This window comes from Rousettus aegyptiacus, unplaced genomic scaffold (assembly GCF_014176215.1).
Source record: "Rousettus aegyptiacus isolate mRouAeg1 unplaced genomic scaffold, mRouAeg1.p scaffold_m13_p_3, whole genome shotgun sequence".
Classification (NCBI taxonomy): Eukaryota; Metazoa; Chordata; class Mammalia; order Chiroptera; family Pteropodidae; genus Rousettus; species Rousettus aegyptiacus.
In genome coordinates, this window is record NW_023416306.1 from 119,067,230 (window position 1) to 119,093,375 (window position 26,146).

The window sequence follows — 26,146 nt, forward strand, 5'->3', positions numbered from 1 at the left end:
ACCAGACAATTACATAGTAAGCAAAGAAACCAGAAAGCAATATTTCTTATGAATATGAAAACAAAAATCCTGAATAAAATAATAGCAAACTAAAATCCACAAGACATAAAAAAGATTATACTCAATGAAGTAGTGGGGTTTATCCTATGAATGCAGTATTACTTAACATCTAAAAAAACAATTATTGTACTAAACCATATTAATAGAATAAATGACAAAGGAACATGATCATCTCAACAAACAGGAACAAGAACTTGACAAGGCCCAACACCTTTTTATGATAAAAATCACTCAAGAAACTAGCAATAGAAGGTAACCTCCTTAACCTAATCAAGGGCATCTATGAAAAACTAACATGCAACAGCATATTCTAAGGCGAAAGACAGAATGCTTTTGACCTAAGATCAGGAACAAGTATGTCTGTTTTAAACAATGCTGTAGTAAACAAAGAGGGGAATATATCTTTTCAAATTAGTGTTTTAAATTTCTTCTAATAAATACCCAGAAGTGGAACAGCTGGGTCAGAACGTAGTTTTATTTTTAATATTTTTAGGAAACTCCATACTGTTTTCCATAGTGGCTACACCAATTTGCAATCCCACCAACAGTGCTTAAGTGTCCACTTTTCTCCACATTCTCACACTTGTTGTTCGTTGATTTATTGATCAAAGTCATTCTGACAGGGGTGAGGTGGTATGTCATTGTGATTTTACTTTGCATTTCTCTGATGATTAGTGACACTGAGCATCTTTTCATGTCTATTGGCCATCTGTATGTCTTCTTTACAGAAATATTCATTCAGGTATTCTGCACATTTTTTTCATTAGATTGTTAGGGGTTTTTTTAGGTGTTGAGTTGTATGACTTTATAAATGTTAGATATATACCCCTCATCAGATGTATCATTTATGAATATCTTCTTCCATTCAGCAGGTTTTATTTCTTTTTGTTGATGGTACACATATACAATGGAATGTTACTTAGCCATAAAAAATAATGAAGTTATACCATTGACGATAACATGAGTAGACTAGAGGGTATTATACTAAGTGAAATAAGTCAGTCAGAGAAAGAAAAATGCCATATGAACTCACATGTGGAATCTAAAAAAAAAAAACTAAATTAAATTGACAAATAAAACAGAGACACATAGATACAGAGGGTTGTTTGCCAGATGGGAAGGGGGTTAGGGAGTGGGTGAAAAAGCTGAAGAGATTAAAAAGTACAAATTGGTAATTATAAAATAGTCACGAGAATGTAAAGTACAGCATAGGGAATATAGTCAGCAATACTGTAATCAATATGTATAGTGCCAGTGGGTATTGAACTAATTAGAAGGAATCATTTTGTAGATTATATAATGTCCAAGCACTATGTTGTACACCTAAAACTAATAAAATATGATATTTATGTCAATTATAATTAAAAAAATAAAAAACAGAAGATGATAAAATATAAAGCAACCAAACAACAATAACAGAAAAAACAAATATGTCTGCTCCAGTCACTTTTCATTCAATGTTGTGGTTGAGATACTAGCCAGTACTATTAGACAAGGGAAAAAGCAGGCATCCAGATAAAAATAAATACATATATACATATATACATACATAAAATTATGTCTTTCCACGGATAACAAGATCTTATTTAAAAAATCCCAAGGAATGACAGATAAGAAAAAAATAAGACTATCAGAACTAATAAACAAAATCAGCAGGTTATAGGATATAAGATCAATCTACAAAAATCAATTTTTATACACAATCAATAAACAACCCAAAAATTAATGCTACAATTCCATTTACAATAACATCAAAAAAATATCAAATTCTTGAAAGTAAGTTTAACTAAAGTAGTGAAACACTTTTAGAATGAAAACTACAGAACATTGACGAAAGTAATCCAAGGAAATTTAAATAAATGGAATGACATCCCATGTTTATGAATTGGAAGACAATACTCATGACAAGGCTATACTCTCCAAATAAATCTACATATTAAGAATAATCTCTATCACAATCCCAGCTGGTTTTTCAGCAGAAATTGAAAACTGATCCTAAAATTTATATGGAAACGCAAGCGCCCTAGAATAGCCAAGACAATCTTGAAAAAAAAAGAAAAAGTTGGATGATTCATTTTCTAATTTTAAAACTTACTACAATCTAACTATGGGCAGTGCACACACAATGCAATGTATATATGCCTTACTGTTGAATTGTACACCTGAAACTTACTGGATTTAGTTAACCAATGTCACCCTAATAAAAAAAAAAAAAAAGAAAAGAAAAATAAATAAAATAAAATAATTAATTAAAAAATAAAACTTACTACAAAGCTCTAGCAATCAAGATGGTATAGTATTCACGTAAGGATAGAATTGACAGTCTGTAAATAAACCTTTACGTTTGCAGTCAATTAATTTTTAACAAAGATGCCTAGTCAAATCAATGGGAAACGCAAGTTCTTCTCAACAAATGAGTCAGTACAACTGGATATCAAAATGCAAAAAAATAAAATTAGACCAGTTTCCCCTAACTATATACAAAAATTAATTCAAATCCATCTTCACAAAATATAAGAGCTAAACCTATTAAATTCATAGAGGAAAACATATGTGTAAATAAATCTTTATTATCGTGGCTTAGGCAATGGTTTGTTAGATGTGACACCAAAAGTCATAAGCACTAAAGGAAAAAGAGAGAAATCGAATTTCATCAAAATAAAAACATTTATCCTGTAAAGGGCACTAGCAAGAAAGTATTTCCAAATCATATATATGACAAAGAACATATGTATCCAGAATACATAACATACTCAAAATAACAAATATACAAAGGGCTCAACAATTTAACCCATTTCCCATTTGCCCCGAGAATACTTGCCAGCGGCATTGTGACTGCAGTGTTTACCTTGAGATAACTCAAAGATTACAGTCTTAACCTTATCCCCAGAGTTTGCCATGAAATAGCTCACTTTTATTATTACTTTCACATTGCTCTACTATATTGATAGTCTTTGGAAACAAATGACATTATTCTATTTAAAACATTCTGTTTTTAGTAGTGGTATTTCCATTTACAAACCCTAGTAATTCTCAACTGCTGAAAATGTCAAATCCTAGAAAATATACCATGTCTACACATGATGTTAACAATATTCTCAAACAGTTGTTAGCTAAAAATTCATTTGATGAATCAAGCTTATGTATACATTTCTGTTAGATTAGGATTAGAGACAAGTTCTATTTAAAAAGAACCCAAGAACAGTTTTAATATTTTATCTTCACATTGAAAACCAGTCAGATATGCTTCAGCATCGAAAAACATGTTTATGTAAAATTAAATTAATGCTGACAGTGAGCACCTACATATTTTAAGCAACCACTGGCAAAACTGAAGTGACAAATCGACAGCAATACAATAATTGTAGGAGATTTCAATCTCATACTCTCAGTAAAGAAGAGAACATCTAAACAGAAGTTCGATAAGGAAATAGAGTATTTGAATAATATTAAATATCAAATAGATATAACAGACAATAGCAGAATATACATATTTCTCAAGTATACATGGATCTTTGTCAAGGATAAATCACATTTTAGGTTACAAAACAAGTCTTAACAAATTTAAGAAGATTGAAATCAATCAAGTATCTTTTCTGATCACAATATAATAAACCTAAAAATCAAAAGCAACAGCAAAACTGAAAAATTCACAAATATGTGAAAATGAAAGCACATCCTCTGGAACAACAGTAGTGTTAAAGAAGAAATCAAAAGAGAAGCCAGAAAACATCTCAAGATGAAAGAAAATGAAATACGACATAGCAAAATTTATAGAATGCAATGAAAACAGTATTAAGAAGGATGTTCATAGCAATAATGCATACATTAAAAAGAAGAAAGATACCAAATTAACAGGCTAACTTTACACTTCAAGGAACTAGAAAATGAAGAACAAACTTAACCCAAGGTTAGCAGGAAAGAAAATAACAGAGCAGAAAATAAAAATTAGGAAAACAGCAGAAAAACATCAAAACTAAAAGTTGTTTGTTTTGGAATTAAAAATTGACAAACCCTTAGACTAAGAAAAAAGAGAAAAGAGAAATATATAAAATCAAAGCATAAAAAAAGAGACTTTAAAACTGGTATCACAAAATTTAAAAGGATCATATGACACTACTATGAACAATTATATGCCAACAAACTGGATAATCTAGAAAATGGATATTCCTAGAAACATGCAACCTACCAAGCCTAAATTATGAACCAATAAAAAGTCTGAGTAGACCTATGACTAGTACAGAGATTGACTCATTAGCCAAAAATCTCTCAGCAAATAACTCCAGGATGAGATGGTTTCAATTATGAATTCCACCAAACATTTAAAGGGAAATAAACACCAATCCTTCTCTTTGAAGTTAAGATGATATATGTAGAAACACCCAGCACAGGGACTTACACATGAAGCAAAATAATAGAAGTTATTATATTATCATGTGTTTTGTTGATATTTTTGTGTTGTATACATTCTTCTTTTTCTTAAATAAATTTCAGTTTCGTACATTCATTCAACAGTATTTGTTGAACACCCATAATAGGTCATGAGATATTCAATAAATACAAATTGATTTTTGATTAAGGGATACATTTGACAGTTCCTAAATGTTCCTTCAAGAACAAAGAATAATGTGTTCATAGGCGTATCTTACTTCAGCATATACAGAGTGAATGAAGAGTTGAGTCATTAAAATATTTCAGACTTTAAACCCATTCTTAATGCTAAGAGTCTGAATTTTCAATATCGGTTTCATGAATTATTGAATGGTGATGTATAGTGATTAAGTGCATGGGCACTGAAATCAGACCTCAGGAAATTAGTCCCCGCTCTGTCCCTTCCTAGCTTTTTGAACTTAGAACATTTACTTCAGAGTTTTCACCTGTAGGATAGAAGTACTAACAGAGCTATCTCATAGGTTGGCATTAAGGATTAAATATATCAATTCATATCAAGCCTGGCACATGGTAAGCATCTGATAAATGTTAACTGTTTTTGTTTCCATTACATAAACTTATTTAGCCGCCTCATCACTTAGTTATATAAATGCAGAGTAAGACACTAAGGATTATGATTTTAACTTTTTAAAAAATATTTCAGCTTGACTCAAATTTTTGCCTTTAATCTCCTTCCGTGAAGGCTTTAAACATTATTCTTACCGTGGGAGGCACTATTATTTTTTTTTTCCTTTTTGAAAGTGATTATAGTTCTCCATGTCTTTTTTTTTTTTAATAATTCTCAAAGATTTCCAGACCTCCTGAGAAAATTTCTCACATATTTAATCAGAAACAGAGTGGGGAATAAAAGCACAAATCTTGAACAGGTTGAGAGACAACTACATAAAGAACGGATTCTCTGACAATGGAAACAAAATGCTATAATAGATAACCAGAGTGTCTTCTTTCATTTTTTGACCTTTAATTGAAAGATTAAGATAAGTAGTTCCTGTGAGAAAGCAAAAGGCTGATTCACTTGCCCTGTAGCTTAAAGTAAAAAAGCTTCCTGGAAGCCTTACTATATATTATGAATCACTCTCATGTCACTCTCAAAAGTTCATAGCTAAGTAAAATGCTGGAAATGGATTAATGGTGCTATGGCAGGCATCAGGGCTAAAGAAAGAGGTATAAGGCCTCTAGATAATACATCTGTGCCTCCCTCAAGACATTTTTATAAAGCTGATGTTTCTGACCTTAAGCTTTCCTGTCTCATTGTATCAGAAGAAACTGCTCTTTAAAAATTCTCAATATTTCATAACATTCTAATCGGCAAAGTTATAAAAAGCCAAGTGCATTTTATTTTCCTTTCAATATTCTCTTTGCCTTTGGAATAACAGTAGTCCCCCCTTAACCACAGGGATACATTCCATGACCCCCACTGGATGCCTGAAACCACAGATAGTAACACACTCTATATATACTATGATTTTTCCTAAACATACATATCTATGATAAAGTTGAGTATATAAATTACACATAGTAAAACAATAATAACTAATAATAAAATCAAACAATCACAACAATATACTCTAACAAAATTATGTAAATGGATTTAGGATCATTATTAAGTAAAATAAGAGTTACTTGAATATAAGCACTGCAATACTGACAATCAAACTGATAACTGGCGCTACTAACAGAGCGGGTAGTGTCTACTGTGTGGATATGCTGGAAAAAGGGATGATTAATATAATGGGCAAAATGGAAAGTTACAGCTTGGAATTTCATTATGCTACTCAGAATGATGTGCAATTTAAAACTTATGAATTGTTTACTTCTTAAATTTTTCATTTAATATTTCAAATTGCAATTCATCTCAGGTAATCGAAACCATGAAAAGTGAAATCGCAGTTAAGGTGGAACTACTGTATCTCGAAGAGGTATCCAAAGATAAGTCCTAAAGTACTAAGAATCTTTATTAAGGAAGTCATTGAAAATCCCATAATAATCAGACCCTGGAAAAGAAACTGCTGGAAAAAAGAAAAAAGTTGAATTTAAACTAGTATCTGACATGTCATTTTAATAATCCAACTACATATATTTTTTCCATCATTTTCCTCTAAGTCAAATTCATGCCTTTTGGCATTTACTAACTATAATTCATTCATCTTTGTTATTAAACCTTTACAAATTTTAAAACTTTCATCAACTAGGTCCATCTAAATATGGAGTGGTTGGTAGCCAGCTGTCATATAAATTAAGGGACATTTTTTCCTCCCCCAAATTTCCATTCAATATACTTGACTCATATATTATTTAAAGCATTATGTTAAACATTTTATTATACAGAGTGATATAGACATCAAAGAGTGAATCTAGTTAATTGAAGGTAGCCCAAGGTTTATTCAAATTCTATAATAAAAGATAGCTTAAAGTTGGTAATATGTAAGTGCAAAAAATTTAATAGTGTCCATGTTAGAGACAGTTCAATTATGGTGGAGAAATCTAGAAAGATCCTTGGGTCTTGGACATTTGGAGAGAAAGAGAGGGAGGGAGAGAAAATACGAATCCTTTGTCTGGAAAATTCAAGGTGATATGAGGGAAGAAAGTAAAATGTGGTTTGTGGAAGAGTGAGTGAATTGAAGTAGGCTATGAAAACTGAAGAAGCAGGCAATAAAGAGAAAAAAAAGGTTTGAATAGAGGCTGATGGTGTCTTAGTTAATATTAAACTATGTAGCCATTAAGCTACCAAGGAGAGGCCACTTCTAAAAATTACTTGGTTTTGTTATCAGATAGACTTAGAGTCACACAATGAATCTGACTCTCACTAATTCTATGATGTTAAGCAAGTTATTTAATCTATCTGAGCCCCAGTTATTTCATTTGTAAAATGAGAATTCTAATTTTCAGGATAGTCTAAAGTTTACAAGTGATATATATGAAATATTTATCGTTATGGTTCACAATATCTAGGCATATAATAAATATGATTAATAAGGAAATGAATCAACAGGAGTTTACTATTTTATAAAAGTATATTACATTGTTTTTTAAATTACTATTATTTGCAGTACTAGTATTTGCAACAGAATTTAAGCTACCTAAGGCAGGGACTTACCTATATTATTTACTGCTATATCCCTAGTGATTAGAACATGGCCTTGGTTATAACATTTGATCAATCAACATTTGTTAAATAAATGTATAAGTAATATTCATACTCAGTTTGTTACTACAAATACTCACTGTGAAAATAAAACTGCAAAGATTAATCTAGAAGTTCTATGTGGGAAGTATTAGAATGAGAAGAGGTAGGGTCCTCCTCTGTGAAGATGCCATCACAATAACCTGGATGAGAAGTAATGCATGATTGTTGTGATAAGAGATGAAACAAAAGGAAGATATCTCAAAGGTGCGGTGGATGAAAGAAATGCCAGAATTCAGCAATTGATAGTATGGGTTGCAAAAAGATAGGCTGTCTCAGTGCAAATTAAGGAGTTGATGATGCTGAAGGTTATGAACCTTAGCACTTAGAAAGATATTGGTCTTAATTCACCAAATTGAGGATGTCAGGAGAAAGAGCTGATATGAAAAGAAAGTTAGCAAGCTAATTCTAGGTACTGTGTGTGTGTGTGTGTGTGTGTGTGTGTGTGTGTGTGTGTGTGTATTTTCTATGCTGGGAATTATGCAAAGAGTTTCATATCTATTATTACATAAATCTTTCTCAATAGTCATATAAATGCAATAAGTACTCATTCTTTACAAAAATGAGGAGACTGTGGATAAGACACCCAGGGTATTGCAGATATGATGTGGCCAAAGTGGTTATTTGCACAAGGACTATCTTGATCCCAGAGATTCTAACCATGAGGCTCTACCCATAGTTTGAGTATGAGATGTTACTGGGGCATGTGGGAGAGAAAGAAATATAAGTTGACCAGTAATTCAAGGTAGGGATTCATCATTTCACCATTATAATATTCCTATAATGCATTGTGAATGATTTTTGATTTTTAAGAAATTCCTTTCATATTATTTCTGGAAGTGGTTACACAACAGAATTCTTTACCAAATGAGTCCATATTTATTTGTTTAATCAGGTATATTTATTTAATTTTAAGCAGAAGTTGGCAGAAATAGGATTTGGTTAACTCCTGGTGTGGGTGTGGTAAGGACCCCAGTGGAGAAAGGAACAGCAATGGAAGAAATTCTAAGAGACATTGATCCTTCTTCAGGCTGAATATGACAATGCTCACCTGATGTTTTACCATAAGATTTGCAGGTTATTTTCCACATGAATTTCCTCAGAAACTATTAGAAATATATTCATTCAACTCTCTGTCATCAATGTTCAATTGTAAAATATAATTGGTGAAATGTCCTTAAGAATCTTCCCTCTGCCTCTTATTTATCCAAAGAACACATTGTCATTCTAGTCAAGTTTATAACTTTAAAAATATTTCTGATTCATCAGGACCACTCTCTATACTTACGCTTTAGTTATAATGTTATATAACTTGACAAATGCTTTATTAAAAATCAAACTGAAGGAAAGGTCATTCCGATAGCCTGATGTCCAATCAATAGTTTACACTTGATTTTACTAGACAAGAAGTAGCTTTGTCTCATAATCTACAGTGATACTAAAGAGTTCTTCAGTTAACTACCAGGCCTTGTGGAACAACAACAAAAAAATAGATTCCACATTAGTCCTTTAATGGGTAGACAATGTTAAGTGCAAAATTGACTATGGGTCAAGTTTCTGCAAATATATCTTAAGTCAGAGACTTAGCTAGGAAGTGCTCATCATTACCTATTTATTAAACCTTGATTATGGGGTTAGTTCACTAGTAAGGAAGTTGTTTGTGTGTAGTTACATGGACTTTTTCATGTCTCTGTTGATCGCTCATGATTTTTTAATTTGTGGAAAGGAAACCAAAAGCTTGCCTTCTTCAACTCTATATCCTTCAGAATCCTTAGCGCAGATCCCTGCTCTTGACATGTCCTTGGTGAATGTTTATTAAACTGAATGAAAGTTGAGATTTTGAAATAATTTAAGCCAGAGAGAAGAAGCCCTAAGGAAACATAGTTTCAGTGATGAAAGATAAGTAAGTCCTAGAGATCTACTATACACTATGCCTATAATTAATAATACTTTTATGATATATTTAAAATTTTGCTAAGAGGGTAGATCTGATGTCATGTGTTCTTAAAACAAAAATAATAAAAATAAATAAATAGGGAAGAAGGAAAATATTTGGAGGTGGTGGATATGTTTATGGCATAGATTGTGGTACTGTTTTGATGAATATACTTACTTCTAAACTCATCAAGTTGTACACATTAAATATGTTTTTTGTCACTCATACCTTAATAATGTAATTTTAAAAATTATCCTATGTTCTGGGCTTACACAATGTATCATGTCACTTAAAAATCCTTAGCTCTGGTGTAAAACAATGTTGGATGACTTGGTTGGCATACACTACTCCCATGTCCCCTAACTCAGAAGAACCAGAAATTTGCCAGCTCAGAGACAAACTTAAGCATGCATCAGTGTTGTCGAGCTGGGAACACACCTGTAGTGAGGATCTCTGGTGAAAAAGAGAGGATTCATTTCTCAGGGATGATGTTTCCCATTGGTTTTCCCACCAGATACTTGCCAGATCTTGCACCCCAGCCTCCTGCTAGAACTTTGAGATGTAGCAAGATAGATCCTGAACTGGGGTCTGCTAAACAACTTTGTTTTCTTCTATGACCTTTTAATTACTACTTTAATGACAGTAACAGTTTCTTCCAAGTAGCATCAAGAAAAAGGGACACAGGACATGGTTCCATAGTGTAGTGGTTAGCATGTCTACTTTACATGCAGAAGGTCCTGGGTTGGCACCCCAGTAGAGCCACAGTCCATGGTGTATGGCGATGCCACACTGAACAAGCCTGATGTCTGATCTCAGAAGCTAAGCAGAGTTGGGCCTGGTTAGTACTTGAATGGGAGACCACCTAGAAAGACCAGGTACTATAGGCATAAATAATAACAAAATAAAATAAAATAAAATAAAGAAAAAGGGACACATAAGAAGACCTTTTATAGCAATGGTTTCCTTGATTTCAGGAAAGAGCAGGTCCTCATATGCATTTGAGGCTCTTCTGATCCCTTTCCAAACTTACTTCTGCCCTGGGTAAAAAAAGAATATTACACAGCCTGAGCATGGAGTCAATGCACAATGGAAGTCTGTGGGTACTCAGGAACTAGATTATTACTCTAGCAGCTTCACAGTTATTGGAGGGAGGAGCTCTTTTCCTTGGGATTAATTTGGTTTATATTACAAAGGACACAGTGGATGAATGAGAATCTTTTAAGTTTTCTAGCCTAGTAAAAGCTTAGGTTACCCTCGAAAATGGGAATGAAAATAAAAAGACTCTCTAGGTCTCATCTTTGAAAAGCATTGTTTGCTCCCATCAATTTAGGTTCTTTTTCAACTATCTGAAGCAAGTACATTTGCAAATAATTAATAAAAATATTAATAAAATAAAAAAATAACAAGTGATACTCATCTATTCATTAAAACGTCAGGATGTTCCCATATAAGAGTTCAATTTTGTTTTTTTGTTAATATCCATATAGGTGCCAATTAATTTAAGGACAGCATTATAGAAAAGGGATTTGTATCAGTGACTTATAGAGAATATACTTGGCGTTAATCTATGTAAAAATGGCTGACTTTCATTGAATGTTTAATGTGTGCCAGCACTATAACTGCATTATGAAACTTAATTATTGCAACAAATATCATAGTTGGGTACTCCCTTATTATATTTATTAACTAAAATATCATTGTCTAAGTAGTTGAGTCAAGTCTATCATTTAGACTCAAAGAACACATAAAGAGATTCCCAAACAAGAAAAAAGTTAAGGAGTTCGTCACCACAAACTGGTATTACAAGAAATATTAAAGAGGTTTTTTAAGAAGAAAAAGATCAAAAATAGGAGTAATAAATGGCAATAACTACTTATCTATCGATAATTATTTTAAATGTAAATGGATTGAACACTCCAATCAAAAAACATGGTGTGGCTGAATGAATAAGAAAACGAGACCTTTATGTACGCTGTCTACATGATACACACACAGATTGAAAGTAAAGGGATAGAAAAAGATATTTCATGAAAATGGAAACCAAAAAAAAAAAAAAAAAAAGTTGAGGTAGCATTTTATTTATACCAAACAATTAGACTTTAAAACAAAGGCTATAACAACAGACAAAGAAGGACCCAGTAATTCCACTTTTGAATATTTTTCTGAAAGTAACCCAAAACACTACTTTGAAGGGATATGTATATCCATATGTTTATTACAGCATTATTTGCAAAAGCCCAAACATTGAGGCAATGTGGCTGTCCATCAATGGGAGAATGAATAATGAAGTGGTAGTACACACACACACACACACACACACACACACACACACACACTGAAATATTACTCAGCCATAAAAAAAAATAAAAATGAAATTTTGCCATCTGAAACAACATGGATGGACCTAGAGAGTGTTGTGTGGAGTAGACGAAGTCAGACAGAGAAAGACAATATCATATGATTTCATGTATATGTGGAATGTAGAAAAAGAATGAACAATCAGAAGCAAACTCTTAGATACAGAAGCATTTTGATAGTTAATAGATGATGGTGTGGGTAGAGGAATGATGAAGGGAGGAGGGGTTAAGAGGTACAATTGGTAGTTACAAAATAGTTATGGGGATATAGAGTATAGCATGAGAAAAATAGTTGGTAGTATTATAATAACTATGTATTGTGTCAGATAGGTACTGGATTTATTGGGATGATCACTTTGTAAGTTATAAATGTCTAGTCGCTATGTTGCACACCTGAAACTAATATAATACTGTATGTCAACTGGAATTGAAAAATAAAAACACTTTTTTTAAAAAAGACCTTGTTTATAGTTAAAGGAAAGATTAACTCCCTCTTCTTCACAAATCTCCATACAATCTTTTAAAAAATGAGAACTAAAGAGGGAAGAACAGGATACAGAGAGAAAGAGAACAAGAGAGGGATTTATTACTGGCGAGCCTTGTCATATTGTGCTTCACTTCATTGAACTTTGAGATACTGCATTTTTTTTTACAAACTGAAAGTTTATGGCAACCCCATGTTGAGCAAGTCTATTGGCACCATTTTTCCAATAGCATTTGCTCATTTCATATCTCTGCGTCGCATTGTGGTAATTCCTGCAATGTTTCAAACTTTCTCATTGTTATATTTCTGTGGTGACCTATGATCACTGACCTTAGATATTACTATTTATTTTGATCGATATTACAATTATTTGGGGCATCACAAACTGTGCCCATATATGATAGTGAATTTAATGGATAGACGTCTTCATTCTGACTGCTCCACCCACCAGCCATTCCCAACTTCTCTTCCTCTCTTCGGACCTCCCTATTCCCTGAGACATGATAATATTAAAATTAGGCAAATTAATAACCCTACAATAGCCTCTTAGTGTTCAAGTGAAAGAAATAACCACATATCTCTCACTTTAAATAAAAGCTAGAAATAATTAAGCTTCATGAGGAAAGAAGGTCAAAAGTCAAGATAGGCAGAAAACCAGGCATCTCTTGCACTAAACAGCCAATTTGTGATTGCAAAACCAAAGTTCTCCAGGAAATTAAAAGTACTACTCCAATGAAAACACAAATGATAAGAAGACAAAACAGTCTTATTGCTGATATGGAAAGAGTTTTAACAGTCTGGATAGATCAAACTAGTAACAAGATTTCCTTCAGGCAAAGCCTAATTCAGAGCAAGCCTCTAACTCTCTTCAATTTTATGAGGGGTGAGCGAGGCAAAGAAACTACAGAAGGAAACTCTGAAGCTAGCAGAGGTTAATTCATGAGGTTTAAGGAAAGAAGCCATCTCAATAACATAAAAGTGCAAAGTGGAGCAACAAGTGCTGATGTAGAAGCTGCAGCAAGTTTCCAGAAGATCTAGCTAAGACAATTAATGAGGTATAGACACTAAACCAGGGGTCCGCAATCCCCAGGCCACAGTCTGGTACTACTGGAACAGGGCTGCACAATAGAAAATGAATGGTGGGCAAGTGAGCAAAGCCTCATTTGTAATTGCAGCTGCTCCCCAGTGCTAGCACCACCATCTCAGCTCTACCTCAGGCCATTAGATTTTCATAGGAGCACTGGTCCTTGGTGCCAAAAAGGTTGGGGGCCGTTGCACTAAACAGCAGGTTTTCAATGTAGGCAAAACAACCTTATAGTGGAAGAAGAGGCCATCTATGACTTTCTTAGCTAGCAAGGAGGTCAATACTTGGCTTCAAAGCTTCAAAGGATAGATGACTCTCTTGTTAGAGGCTAGTATAGCTGGTAAGTTCAAGTTGAAGCCAATGCTCATTTACCATTCCGACGATCCTAGGTTCTTTAAGAATTATGCTAAATCTATTCTGCCTGTGATCTATAAATGAAATGAAGCCTGAATGACAGCATTTCTGTTTACAGTATGGTTTACTAAATATTTTAAGCCTACTGTTGATACCTACTGCTCGGAAAAAAAAAGATTCCTTTCCAAAAGTTACCGTTCATGACAATATATCTGGTCACTTAAGAGCCTTGCAACTAGAGTGTCCATATGAACTTGTCTGGGCAATGACATAAGATCTGAAGAGGCTGAGTAGGCCTTCTGGAAAAGCTTTGTAAAAACACCATTCTGCTCTCTGCTCATTCATTCTTTCTTCTTCTTCCTACTCAGAAAAAGAATGAGATACCTAGAGAAGCAGCAGCCACCTTGCAACAAGAATGAAAAACATCTGCTAAGAATCACAGAGAAGGATGCTAAAATGAGTCTGAGTCTGGGTGACACCCTTGAGCAGCAAGCAGCACCTGCCTTGGTGCTACTTAACTCGACTTCTTATTACATGAGAAAAATAAAACTGTTTAAGTCAGTGTTAATCGGACTTGGTATTGTTTTCTTCCTACAGTCCAAACTAATAAAACGAGTAAGAAAATCCGTGGTTGTGGTAAATATAAGAATATGACTCTATAAGTTTTCTATAGCTGCTATAGCCACCAGCTTAGTGGCTTCAAAAAATGTAAATATTATATTACAGTTCTTTAGGTCAGAAATCTGACATGAGTTTAACTGGGTTAAAATCAAGGTATCAGCAGTGCTGTTTTTCTTTCAGGAAGCTCTAGAGGAGAAAACATGCTTTACCTTTGCCAGCTTCTAGAGGCCACCCATACTCTATCTCAGGCCAGTAGATTCTCATAGGAGCACTGGTCCTTGGTCCCAAAAAGGTTGGGGACCGTTGCACTAAACAGTAGTTTTCAATGTTGGCAAAACAACCGTATAGTGGAAGAAGAGGCCATCTATGAGTTGTCTCATTCCCCTTTCTCTGTCTTCAAAACCACTCCTTGGTAATTACATCTCTCTCTGCCTCTAGCTTTTAAGGACTCACATGATGAGACTGGACCTAAATAATCCTAGATATTCTTCCCATATCTGGGTCCTTAACTTAATCACATGTGCAGAGTCCCTTTTGCCAGGTAAGGTAAACATTCACAAGTTCTAGGGATTAAGATGTGGCATCTCTGAGTAGCTATTATTCTGTCTACCACAACAGTACAAATAAAATCATAAAATTGTGAATTACATGACTCTATTTCTTGATATAACTCAAGTTTCTTGAAAATAATAGAAGGATAATGAAAAAAACCTATCTTACCAGACACGGGAAGTATTACACTATTTTTAAAAATTCCATACTAAAGAAATACTATTATGTCAGCAATAACCTACCAATCACCAATCCAGGATGGATAATGAGCCTGAACTTCCCTAAAATTGAGAAAGCTAAAAATTGAATTAGGCAGAAATAATGAAAAATTCCTATTATTCACACATGGGTTGTTGCAATTTTTCAGCAAGACAGATTACAGAGGTAGAAAATTTTATAGAACAAATGCCTGCTTCTCAGGAAAAGAAGTAGTTTTAGAAATCAGAAACTGAACACTTATACAACAACTTATGTAGTAACAAATATTTAAAAATCTCGTACAACTCATAATATGAGCTTTTCACATTCATCATCCCACTTAATCTTACATCTTTCCTAGTAGAATTTGAGGCACATTTAACAGGCATTTTTGATTACACTCTTCTACTTCATCTTCTCCATCTGGTAAACCACCAGACCACTTGATTCTTTTTCAGAGAATCCTTTTGGTTTCTATGTCCTGGCTTACGCACTGTCAACAGTCATGCCTAGGTATGACATAACTTAGTATTTAGGTTACCTAGTTTATTTGATCTTAACTTTCACCTCTACAATATATCCTGCATGCTGATTCCAAAATAATTTGACAAAAAAAAATTGTAAGTATTCTAGGTTTGTCATGGATATACTTATTTACAGGAAGCTTAAGAAGTAACCATCTATCTTTTGGTGTAACACTTCCAACGGTAGATAATGCTGTGTTTTGCAAGGTTCTCCATACTGCATAGCATTGGTAAACTTTTTGATTATTTGGAAAACATTCTTTTGCATTTTCATTGAACTTCCTATTTTTTTGTCTTTTTTAAGCCACATGTGCTAAATTAACTCTTCCGTATAATAAATTTTCAAATATTTGAAGACATTTATCATATCTTTTCTAAATAATATATTCTCAGTTAAGCAGTCCCTTTTTCTCCAACTCTTCCTCATCACAACTGGAAACTCAAAATTCTTCTACTTTCTTTTGGATACATCATAGTTCATGAATAATATACTAAAAAAAAATATTGCTTGAGTTAAACTGAGTACTCTTATATTGCCTCTGATTTCTATGAGTTCTGTGGCTTTTATGTTATATTTTCTTCCATGATTTTTCATGACCTACTTTCAAAGATGATATCTGCTATTTTAATCTTTTACAATTTATATTTTAAGTAAATATTTCTTATTATACATGTAATACCTGTTCATTGTAGAAAATAAAGAGAAGTAAAAAGAAAAATAAAAACCATAACCTTAGCATTCGAAGAATTATTAACCACTTGAACCTAAATGAGAAAGTCAAATTTCTATTTACTAGTACCTTAAATAATTTGAATCAATCTTCCCACCAAGGACAACTAGAACAATTAGATAGATAGGCAGATAGATAGATAGATAGATAGATAGATAGATAGATAGATAGATAATAAGAAGATATAGAAATATCCTTGAAAATGAATAAGATAAAGGCTATTTTACTGGTACCAGACCCAATGGAAGACAGAAATCCAAAGAGGTAAATCAGCATTTGACTCACCTTTTCTGTTGGTAGCATTTGACATGCTGAGATTTTAAGAAGTACTTCTGATAATATCTTGGGTCATGGAAAAAAATCTTTGGAGTTCAGGGTTCGAAGTACATGGAAGTCTTGGTAACTCTAGCACTGTGGACTGGGACTGTAAAGGATTACAATGGGGTAAAAGAGTAAACTGGAAATAGAACTAGACTGGTTTTCACAGAGACTTTAAAAAAAGGGTTTAAATATTCTCAGTTCCTGGACATTGATTAAATTAATGATTGCTATTGTCCCCAGACGCTTAGCAGAAGTAAATATGAGTCCTCTATAAAAGATTATAACATTATTTTAATCCTTAAATTATTTCTATAAATACATTTCCATATATAATGTCAGTTACACAAAAAATGATCAAGCTAACAGGAGATAAGACTACATGAATGATTAAAAGAAGCAACAGACAAAATAAACCAAAAAGTGACTCTAGATATTGGAATGACTCACATATTTTAATATAAGAATATAGGAATTTTGAAAGAAAATTAGTAACGATATGAAGGGAGTTAGATTTAAAAGAAAAAATATGATATTAAAATTAAGAATCTAATGAATACATTTAAGAAGATAATATCTCTTAACCATAAAAGCAAAAGTCCTTAATGAAATATTAGAATATCAAATCCAACACTATATAAAAAGAATAACACACCATAGCAAAGTCTGCTTTATTTCAAAAATGCAAGTTTGACTTAGCATTTAAAAATCAATCAAGACAATTCACTTCATTAGCAAAATAAAGAATAAAAATTATATGGTTCCTTTAATAAAGGCAAAAGAACAGTGGATAAATATCAATACTAGTTTAATCTAAAAACTCCAAGGAAAGTTCAATATAAGAAAATTTCCTTATCACAAAAAACATCTACAAAAGGCATACTAATAATATATTGAACAATTTTTCCAGATTCAGAACAAAACGAAAATGTCAACTATCTTGATTTGTTTTAGATATTGCACTAGAGGTCTTGCCCAGTACAAAAAAAAATAAAAATAAAAAAAGACTTCTGGTTCTAGCCAAAATGAAGTGGCCCCATTCATCTTAGGCTCTGCCTTTTATAACTAAAAGCTCTGGACAGAAAAAATCAGGAACAGAAAGACAGAGAAAGATGAAAAGAAGACAAACTGCCTTGGGACCTTGGGACCTTGGGACCTTGGGACTTGAAGACTAGAAGGACAGTGAATACCCTAGTTTCCTTATTGGTTCCCACCTATCCCAGCAGGATGCTGCAGAAGCCTCCAATGCAAAACTTGCAACAGGCACAAAAGGAGTTCCCAGAAAAACTTGTTCTGCTTAGCTAAAGGACCAGAAATATGTGGCCTGAAAGCAAAAATTCTTTTTGGCGATCCTTGCCCTACTCCAGTCAAACACCAACAGAAAAACTGTGCCACCCCCTGGCAAGGTTTCCATGGGGCCGAACAGAGAGCCGATCTATCCAACCCAACTTCTACCTGGCAGAATCAGGCAGGGGCTCTCCAATTCTCCTCTCCAGTGGTGCAGGTGGGGCCAAAGCCAAAGCTGACAGCACTGCAATTCTGTGATCAAGTGGTGTCAGTTAACTGACTGGAGAGCTGATCTTCTATCTCCCTGTAGTGGAAGCAGATGGTGATGCTCTGACTCCCTGATCTACTAAGTGGAAGTAGGATGTGCTGGTACTTCACCAGGTTAGTGTTGGTGATGTCCAACTGCAAGCTGAGCTTCCACGCCTCCCCAGCAGTGATGAGACCATACAAGGAACCATGAATCAGGACAGACAGATATTCTGTTTTCCCCACCCCTAGTGTTACCAGAGCCCTATGAGGAGCTGAACTTCCACACCCACCAAGCAGCAATGAGACTGGACGAGGCAGTATAAACTGAGGCTAAACATAGATACCCATCCTTACATGCTCATACAATATGCAAAAGTTTACTTAAGATGGATCATAGGCCTTCAGGTGACAGGTAAACAATAAAGCTTCTTGGAGAAAATAGGATAATATTTTCATAACTTCGGCATAGGCAAAAGATTTCTTAAATGGTATCTGAAACAACTAATCGTTTTTTAAAAATAAATTATCCTTTGACTTCATGAAAATTAAAGTTATTTATCAATCAAAAAGTGTCATTAATTAAGTGAGAAGACATTTACAGACTGGGAGAAGATATTGCAATTTATGTATCCAACATAAGACTCAAACCAAAATATATAAAGCATTCCTACAAATAAATTTTAAAGTAATTTACATAGACAAATATCTTGAACAGGAACTTCATAACAGGAAACCAAAATGTACTTAACTTCCTTACTTACAAAGGAAATGCAAATTAAAACCATAATTTGATACTATTATATAAATTCCCTGAAGATTCTGATTCCAAAGACTGACAATACCAATGTCAGCAAAGATGTAGAGTCACTGGGACTCTCAAAAATCACTGTTGTAAGTATACATATTTACATCATGAAGGATGAAAAAGAACTTGGTTTCTTTATTCCCTTGGTGCCTACCCAGCTGAGCTTGGGACTGGCAGTGTCTGTATTCCTCCACCTAAGGCCAAAGTAGTTGATGGGTGACCTCAGGTATGGTAGTGGCTTCACACTCTTACTAGCCTTGGAGAAGTTTTGACATTAAATAAAGTTTAGAGTTTTGACTATTGCACAAGGCTCTAATTATCCCAAGGGATTCCCACATTTAATTATCAAATCGAGATAATAGTTAGTGCTTCTAAAGAACCATGTGACTCTTTATTAGTCAAATGTCAGAAACTACTGAAATTTTTGTTTATTACTTGGGAATAGTAACATCCAGAGCATCAGTTTAAAGCAACAGGAGAGATACATGAAGTTGCTTGATAATTAAATTTCACATATTAATGATTTTCCAACTTACCAGTTACATATGGAAGTCAAATATATGTTGGAAGGATACACACTAAAACCTTTATGTGGTCCCTGGAGATAGTAGCCAAAGGTAGTTCAACATTGTATACTATCTACTTTGTATCTTTTATCTATATATCTAACGCAGCAACATTAACCTTTTTTAAAAATTGTGGATATATGAGTATATGAATTTTTTTATTATTATTATTCTTGATACTTTTCCTTTTCTTTTAAATTGGGACTCTTACTGTCAAATCAATGCATTCTTACTCTTTTCAAATCCTGCTTTTATTTAATCCACAAAGACTTGTTGATTTATACTGCTAGCCTGAAAAATGGCCTTACTATTGGTCATTTTCTTAGTTTACAATCTGCTTTGAAACTTCGAAGGTCCTCACTGAGGCAGAAATTCAAAACTCTACTGCAATGATATAAATGCTAATGGAGAGCTAAATGATGTTGTTAGCTACAGCTCATTTTGCAGTTATAATTAGGGGCAGTCAGACATAGGCCTGTAACTCAAGAACTTAATGGGAATCCCTGAAGCAGAACTATTGAATTGACAAGTATGTCTGTAAGAACTAGACATAACACAACCCCAAAGGATCTTTCAGAGAAATGACTTCCTAAATTTAGAAACTGACACTTGTCTGTTTTATGGTTCCTTTTTGGAAAGAGATTTTTTCCTTACTTCACAAACCACTCCAAAACTTTATCAACATTAATTGCTGTTTTCCTATTTTGTTGAAAGCTGCATGAAACCATTTTTGACCTTTGAAAAGAGAGTTCCTATGCTCTGAAAATGATCAGTGTGCTTTGTACTTTAATGTAACCTTAATTAAACTGGGCCATCAGTTGGCCAGTTCCAGCTTGATGTCAAAACTTAAAAAAACTAAAACCAACACCTTATCCCCCACCAAAAAAGACCCTAGTAATTTATTTCATGAAGCCTATTGATGAGACAACAAAAAATATGTTGCATAATAAAGAGCAGAACTTTCTAAAAGTTTTCGCCCAATTCTATTCTAAATTCCTCTCATAACACATCACCTACTCTATAAACTCTCTTCTATCTCTTTGAAAATTTCAACTCACTATTACACTCCATCAGTACTTTGCTCCTCTTATTCTAACTCCAACTGCCACTTCTCAGATCTATTTTGTCCTTCATGTTCTTTTCACTCTAAATGAATGCATCCTCTTTTACTAATTATTTAGTCTCTCCTTACCCATTATTCCAATCAGGGTAATAAAATCCCAAGGCTCGGTAGATCATAAAAAAAAAAAATTTCCTAAAGGAACTTGGAGAAGGGACATAGAGTCGTCAGGTTTTATAAATAAAACACAAGAAATCAAAGTAAATATGAATTTCATATATAAAAAAGCAATCTTTAAGTATAATATCCAAATAAATATTTGAACATACTATCCTAAAAATATATGTTTGTTCTTTATCTGGAATTAAAGTTTAACTTGTATCCTCTATTTTATCTGTGACTCTTGAAAGGGATATTTGTAAATATATGTTATTATTTTTGTCCAAGTAATACCAATTGTTCACTTCACCATGTTGTGATATTAAGTATTGCGACAGTACTACTTCAATTCATACAACACCCTACATTGGTGTGGGTTAATTTCCTAAACTTTTCACAGGTATCACTTATTATGTTTGATACCTGTGGAAAGATACTGTATTATCATTACAAGAAAACACTCCCACTTTTTATTGCTCATTATCAACAAAGGGACATTTACAGGAAAATGTAAGGAATGTCATTCAGATCATCCCACCATTGAAAGAAAGGGCTCTCATCGCTGTCTTTGCAGCCAAAACCTGCATTACTAACACTAAGATCTTCTCAGACTCTAAAAGAGAAAAGATAAGGAAGATGGAGGAACACAACTTCTAAGATGCCTCAAAAATAAGCACAAGCATCATCAATGTGGTCTAGAACATTCAGATTTAATTCCTCTGCTGAATTAGATGTATGATCCAATTTTCCTCCTTAATCTTTCTTAAAAAAAAAAAAAACTCCCTTATTACCCAATAACTAAGGATTTTAAAGCAATTGACCTAAAGCTCCCTGCTTTAGTGGCTTTTATGCTAACGTATCTGGATAAAGTTACTTAACTTATGAAGCGATAGTCTTAGGACTAATTTGCTATTGTTATATGTCAATACTAGTTACACAGGTTATGTGCACTATTTAATAAAAGTAGTAAAAACACATCTTGGGACAGAGAGCTCACCACATTTAATTTTAGTAGTTGGATAAAAACAGGTTGAGTAAAAACTGAGTATGATTTGACTTCTCTGGCTAACAATATATTAACTGAAGGATAGATTTTAAGAAAAAATAAAAAGCTTTGGGCCTATGTCCACAAAATTTATTGTTCTTAAAACATATCCCATTATTCAGAGCCTTCAGTTTGATAGAACAGAGGAATGTATTGCTGAAGGTTCACCTATGACACTAGCATATAGATAACTCTGCAGGTTGGGGCTGCTGTTTTCAAGGATACAGTATATCTCATAAAACAAAAGCCAAAATGTGATTCTACTTTCTCTATTTGAGCCTAGGTACCCAAAAAAAAAAAAAAAAGGTAGGACTGTTTTTTCTTCCTATTACTCTTACTAAGCCAGTCGAAGAGTCTGATTCCCATCTCTATGACCTCGAGATCCTAAGGCCCAAGGGAGCCTTATTACCAAACACCATTCATGGCCACTTTAGTTTCTATATTTTGGTAAACTGACATTCACAGAAGGGGGTTATTTTACTAGTCAGGGTGATTGATCGTGATTATCAGAACCAATTGTATTGGTACTATGCAACGGACACAAGAAATATTGTTTGAATCCCAGGGAATTCATGGCATTCCTTTGCCCAATAGTCATAATAAATAAGAAACTTCAGCAACTCAATAAATACGAGACCACTGAGGACTCAGATTCTGCAGAAATAAAGGGCTGTGTCATCTAAAAGGTAAGAAATGCTATTCGATTGATATACTGGTAGATGTTATAGGCAATATGGAATAAGTGTTGGAAAGTATAGGTATGACAGCTGAGGAGGAGTACCTCACTACCAGGTACAGAAATATAGCAGTAGATATGACTTATGTTAATTTATTGTTTTATGTTCCTTCATTTTTTTCCCCATTACATGAACATGGCAACTAACATTTTCAATTTAAGATTGAATTATGACTGAATTGATATCGCTCCATGATAACATGGTACTTGATATAACTTTGTATGCCCCTTGTGTTGAATGTGTAATCTTTTACTCGTATGAATCAAGTATGAGTGGTTATTGAAGAAAATAGGGGTGAAGATGTGCTAAATAACTGTCATTTATCCATTTTTCCACTTTCTACTTTTCTCCATCTTGCTAGTGGTATATACTAGCTTGGAAATCTTGGGGAAGATATTCAATGTTTTAAATATTAAGTTCTATGTGCTACATTATACATATAAAAAATATATACATAATATTTATGTGTTTTGAGGCATGCAAAAAACACACACGTAACAGTTCTATATTTTAACATGCAATTTCTAATTGAGCATCCATGAACCCTCTACCTTAGAAATAACTAGATAACAACATTCTTAATTTTATACTTTTCATTTCTTTGCTTCGTGTTTTCTTTTATAAAAATTTGTTTTCTCATATATGAAAGGAATAATAACCTATCTACCAGCAAATCTCACTGGTTCAGTCTACCAAGTATATCCAGAATTTTAGTATTTTGCCACTTCTACTTAAAACCCTAAAATCCCCTAGACCAAGTCACCAAGATCTCTTGTTTGAACTATTGCTATAATTTTGTAACTGATCTCCCAGATCTGTTCTTTGTCTCCCTGCCTTCTATTATTCCCATAGAAGCTAAAATGATCATTTTAAAATGTAAAGCAATCATGTAACTTCTGTTCAAAAACCCGTAATCATTTCCCACCTTACTCAGAATAAAATCCTAACTCCCCACAGCTTAGAAGCTGCTAGATCATCTTGTCATCACCTCTCTCTCTAACCCAAACTCTCCCCACTTGCATCATTCCATTCTATTTCAACCACCCTGGGCTTCTCTCCATTTCTCAAACTTCTCTGTTAACACTCTAACTTTTATACTTATTGTTCTCTCTGACTGGAATGCTCTTCTCTCACATTTCCCAAAAGCCCATTTCCTCACTTTATTTAGTTATTTTTTTTTCAAAATCCATCATCCCAGAGAACCTTTTCAGATGAACCTAGCTAAAATGGTACTCATTTATCTCATTGTCTCATCACTCCTTATCTCTTTTCCCTACTTATGCTCTATACACATATTATGTATTTGTTCATAGTACGTTATCCACCTTTATAATGTAAAAACAACAAAGACAGAAATTTTCCGATGTTGTTCATTGCTATGTTTCCTGCATGCAGAGTAGTGCCCGGCCCAAGATACCAAACCTTGATACCCCAGTCCCTAAAGCCCCGAGCCAGTTTACTGGAAGCAGCCTTTTGTGTTTACTCCCAGTGCACTAATATTATGAGTGCCTAAATGTACTATTATGTGATAATGCAAGAAGTTGAAAGGATTGACTACGGAGAATAAAATATGATATGTATCCAAAAACTTTTATGACAGTCCTGCAAAACTTAAAAAAACACAGGACATGAGCAAATTAAATACACAAAACATTGTGTCAACATATGTTTAATTCACAAATGAATATCTCTAGAAAATGAATGCTGCTTTAAACGTTCAGTTTGATAATATACCACGCGATGATGTCATAAAGCTTTCTGAATGAAAGTTGACACACAAATATCAATAGCAAAAGAAAAATATCTGTAAGATAATGAACTTCTAAATGATCACTAGAATATCAGTGGAAGAGATCTGAAAATAATGGAAGCAGTTCCTGAGAATATTTTCTTCATGCACTATTGCTCTCAAAATACTAGGCCTTTACAGGGGTACTGAAGACAAACTGGGTAGAGACATGCAACTTTGGTTTATTCAAGTTATAGGTTTACAATTAGATTTACATTCACCTAAAGGAAAGCTCAGCTCTGAAGAGAGCCAGATAAACATGTTTAAAAAACAAGGACAGATTCCATATAAGAGTTCTTTAAGATGAGTCTATGTATAAATAGTTTCTCGGAGAACCAATTCTGTATAGTTACAGATAGAGATGTTTTTCCTTTGTATAAAAACTTTCTGAAAGTTTTCAAGTACTATAATAAAACAATCCTTTTATATCAGCATAAGATTTCTCCTATTTTTGATGTCTCTGCAGTAAAAAATGATGGTGGTGATGTCAGCTATCACCGTCAGCATTTACTTTCACTTCTAAGTCTAGTAAAAAATAATAATAATAATAAAAATTAAAATTAAAACACATGATGAACAGAGAGAGAAGTAGGTTATGACTTGCTAAGCAGCAGCACCAAGTATGTAAGGTTCCCCAAAAAGAGGATTCTTAGATGATCCCTCAGATACAAATGTCATCAACATCTTAACCCACAGAATTGCACAAATGCAATAGCAACACTTTTTTTAAATGCGAAGGCGCACGATAATTTTTTACTTCTATCATAACATTTTAATAATGCCCTATTAGTATTAGCATCTTTGCCAGAGACTTCTTGAATTTTCAGCATAAAATGGAGTATAGAAATTACAGTGAAGTCATTAATCTATCAAGTAAATGGTAAGCAGTATTCATTTCATCCATGTTTACTGTCACATCACAGTCCATAAAAATTATCAAGAAATCCAGACATTGTCAAGTAAATTCTGACAAAATCTGTACTATGTCACAGTGAAAGGTTATACATATGGAAGCCATGCCATTTAGTAAGAGATTTTTTATTACGTATTGTTTACACCTCAAAAAGATGGGAGGACCTAAGTTGAATTACTCATTTTGTTTGGGGGTTACTTGTGTTTTGCTTTCAAGAAGCATTTAATATTTAACACAATTTTCTTACCTCTTACAATCTCAAACATGTTAATAATAATTTTCATCAAAAAAAATCATATATCCAAAGTCATAAAATTCAACACATTAAAACAGAGACAACGATCCTTATGCCTGGAGAATTAGGGAAGCTCAGATAGCCACTCCCTCTCTTTCTGAGATTCAGAGCATTAATTTCTATGCATTAATCTTTTTGCTGTAGAGTACTGGGCATCATCATTATTTGATTTTAGAACCTTAGACTCAGTCCTATGGAATCATTTCTTTGTGTCTGGCTACTTTTAATGTTTGAAGGATTCATTAATGTTGTATGTGTTAATGTTTAGTTCCTTTTTGTCACTGAACAAACATATAAATATGCCATGATTTGATTGTAAATTCTCCTGTTACTGGACACTTGACTGTTTATAGTTCTTGGTTATTATGAATAACATATAAAATTCT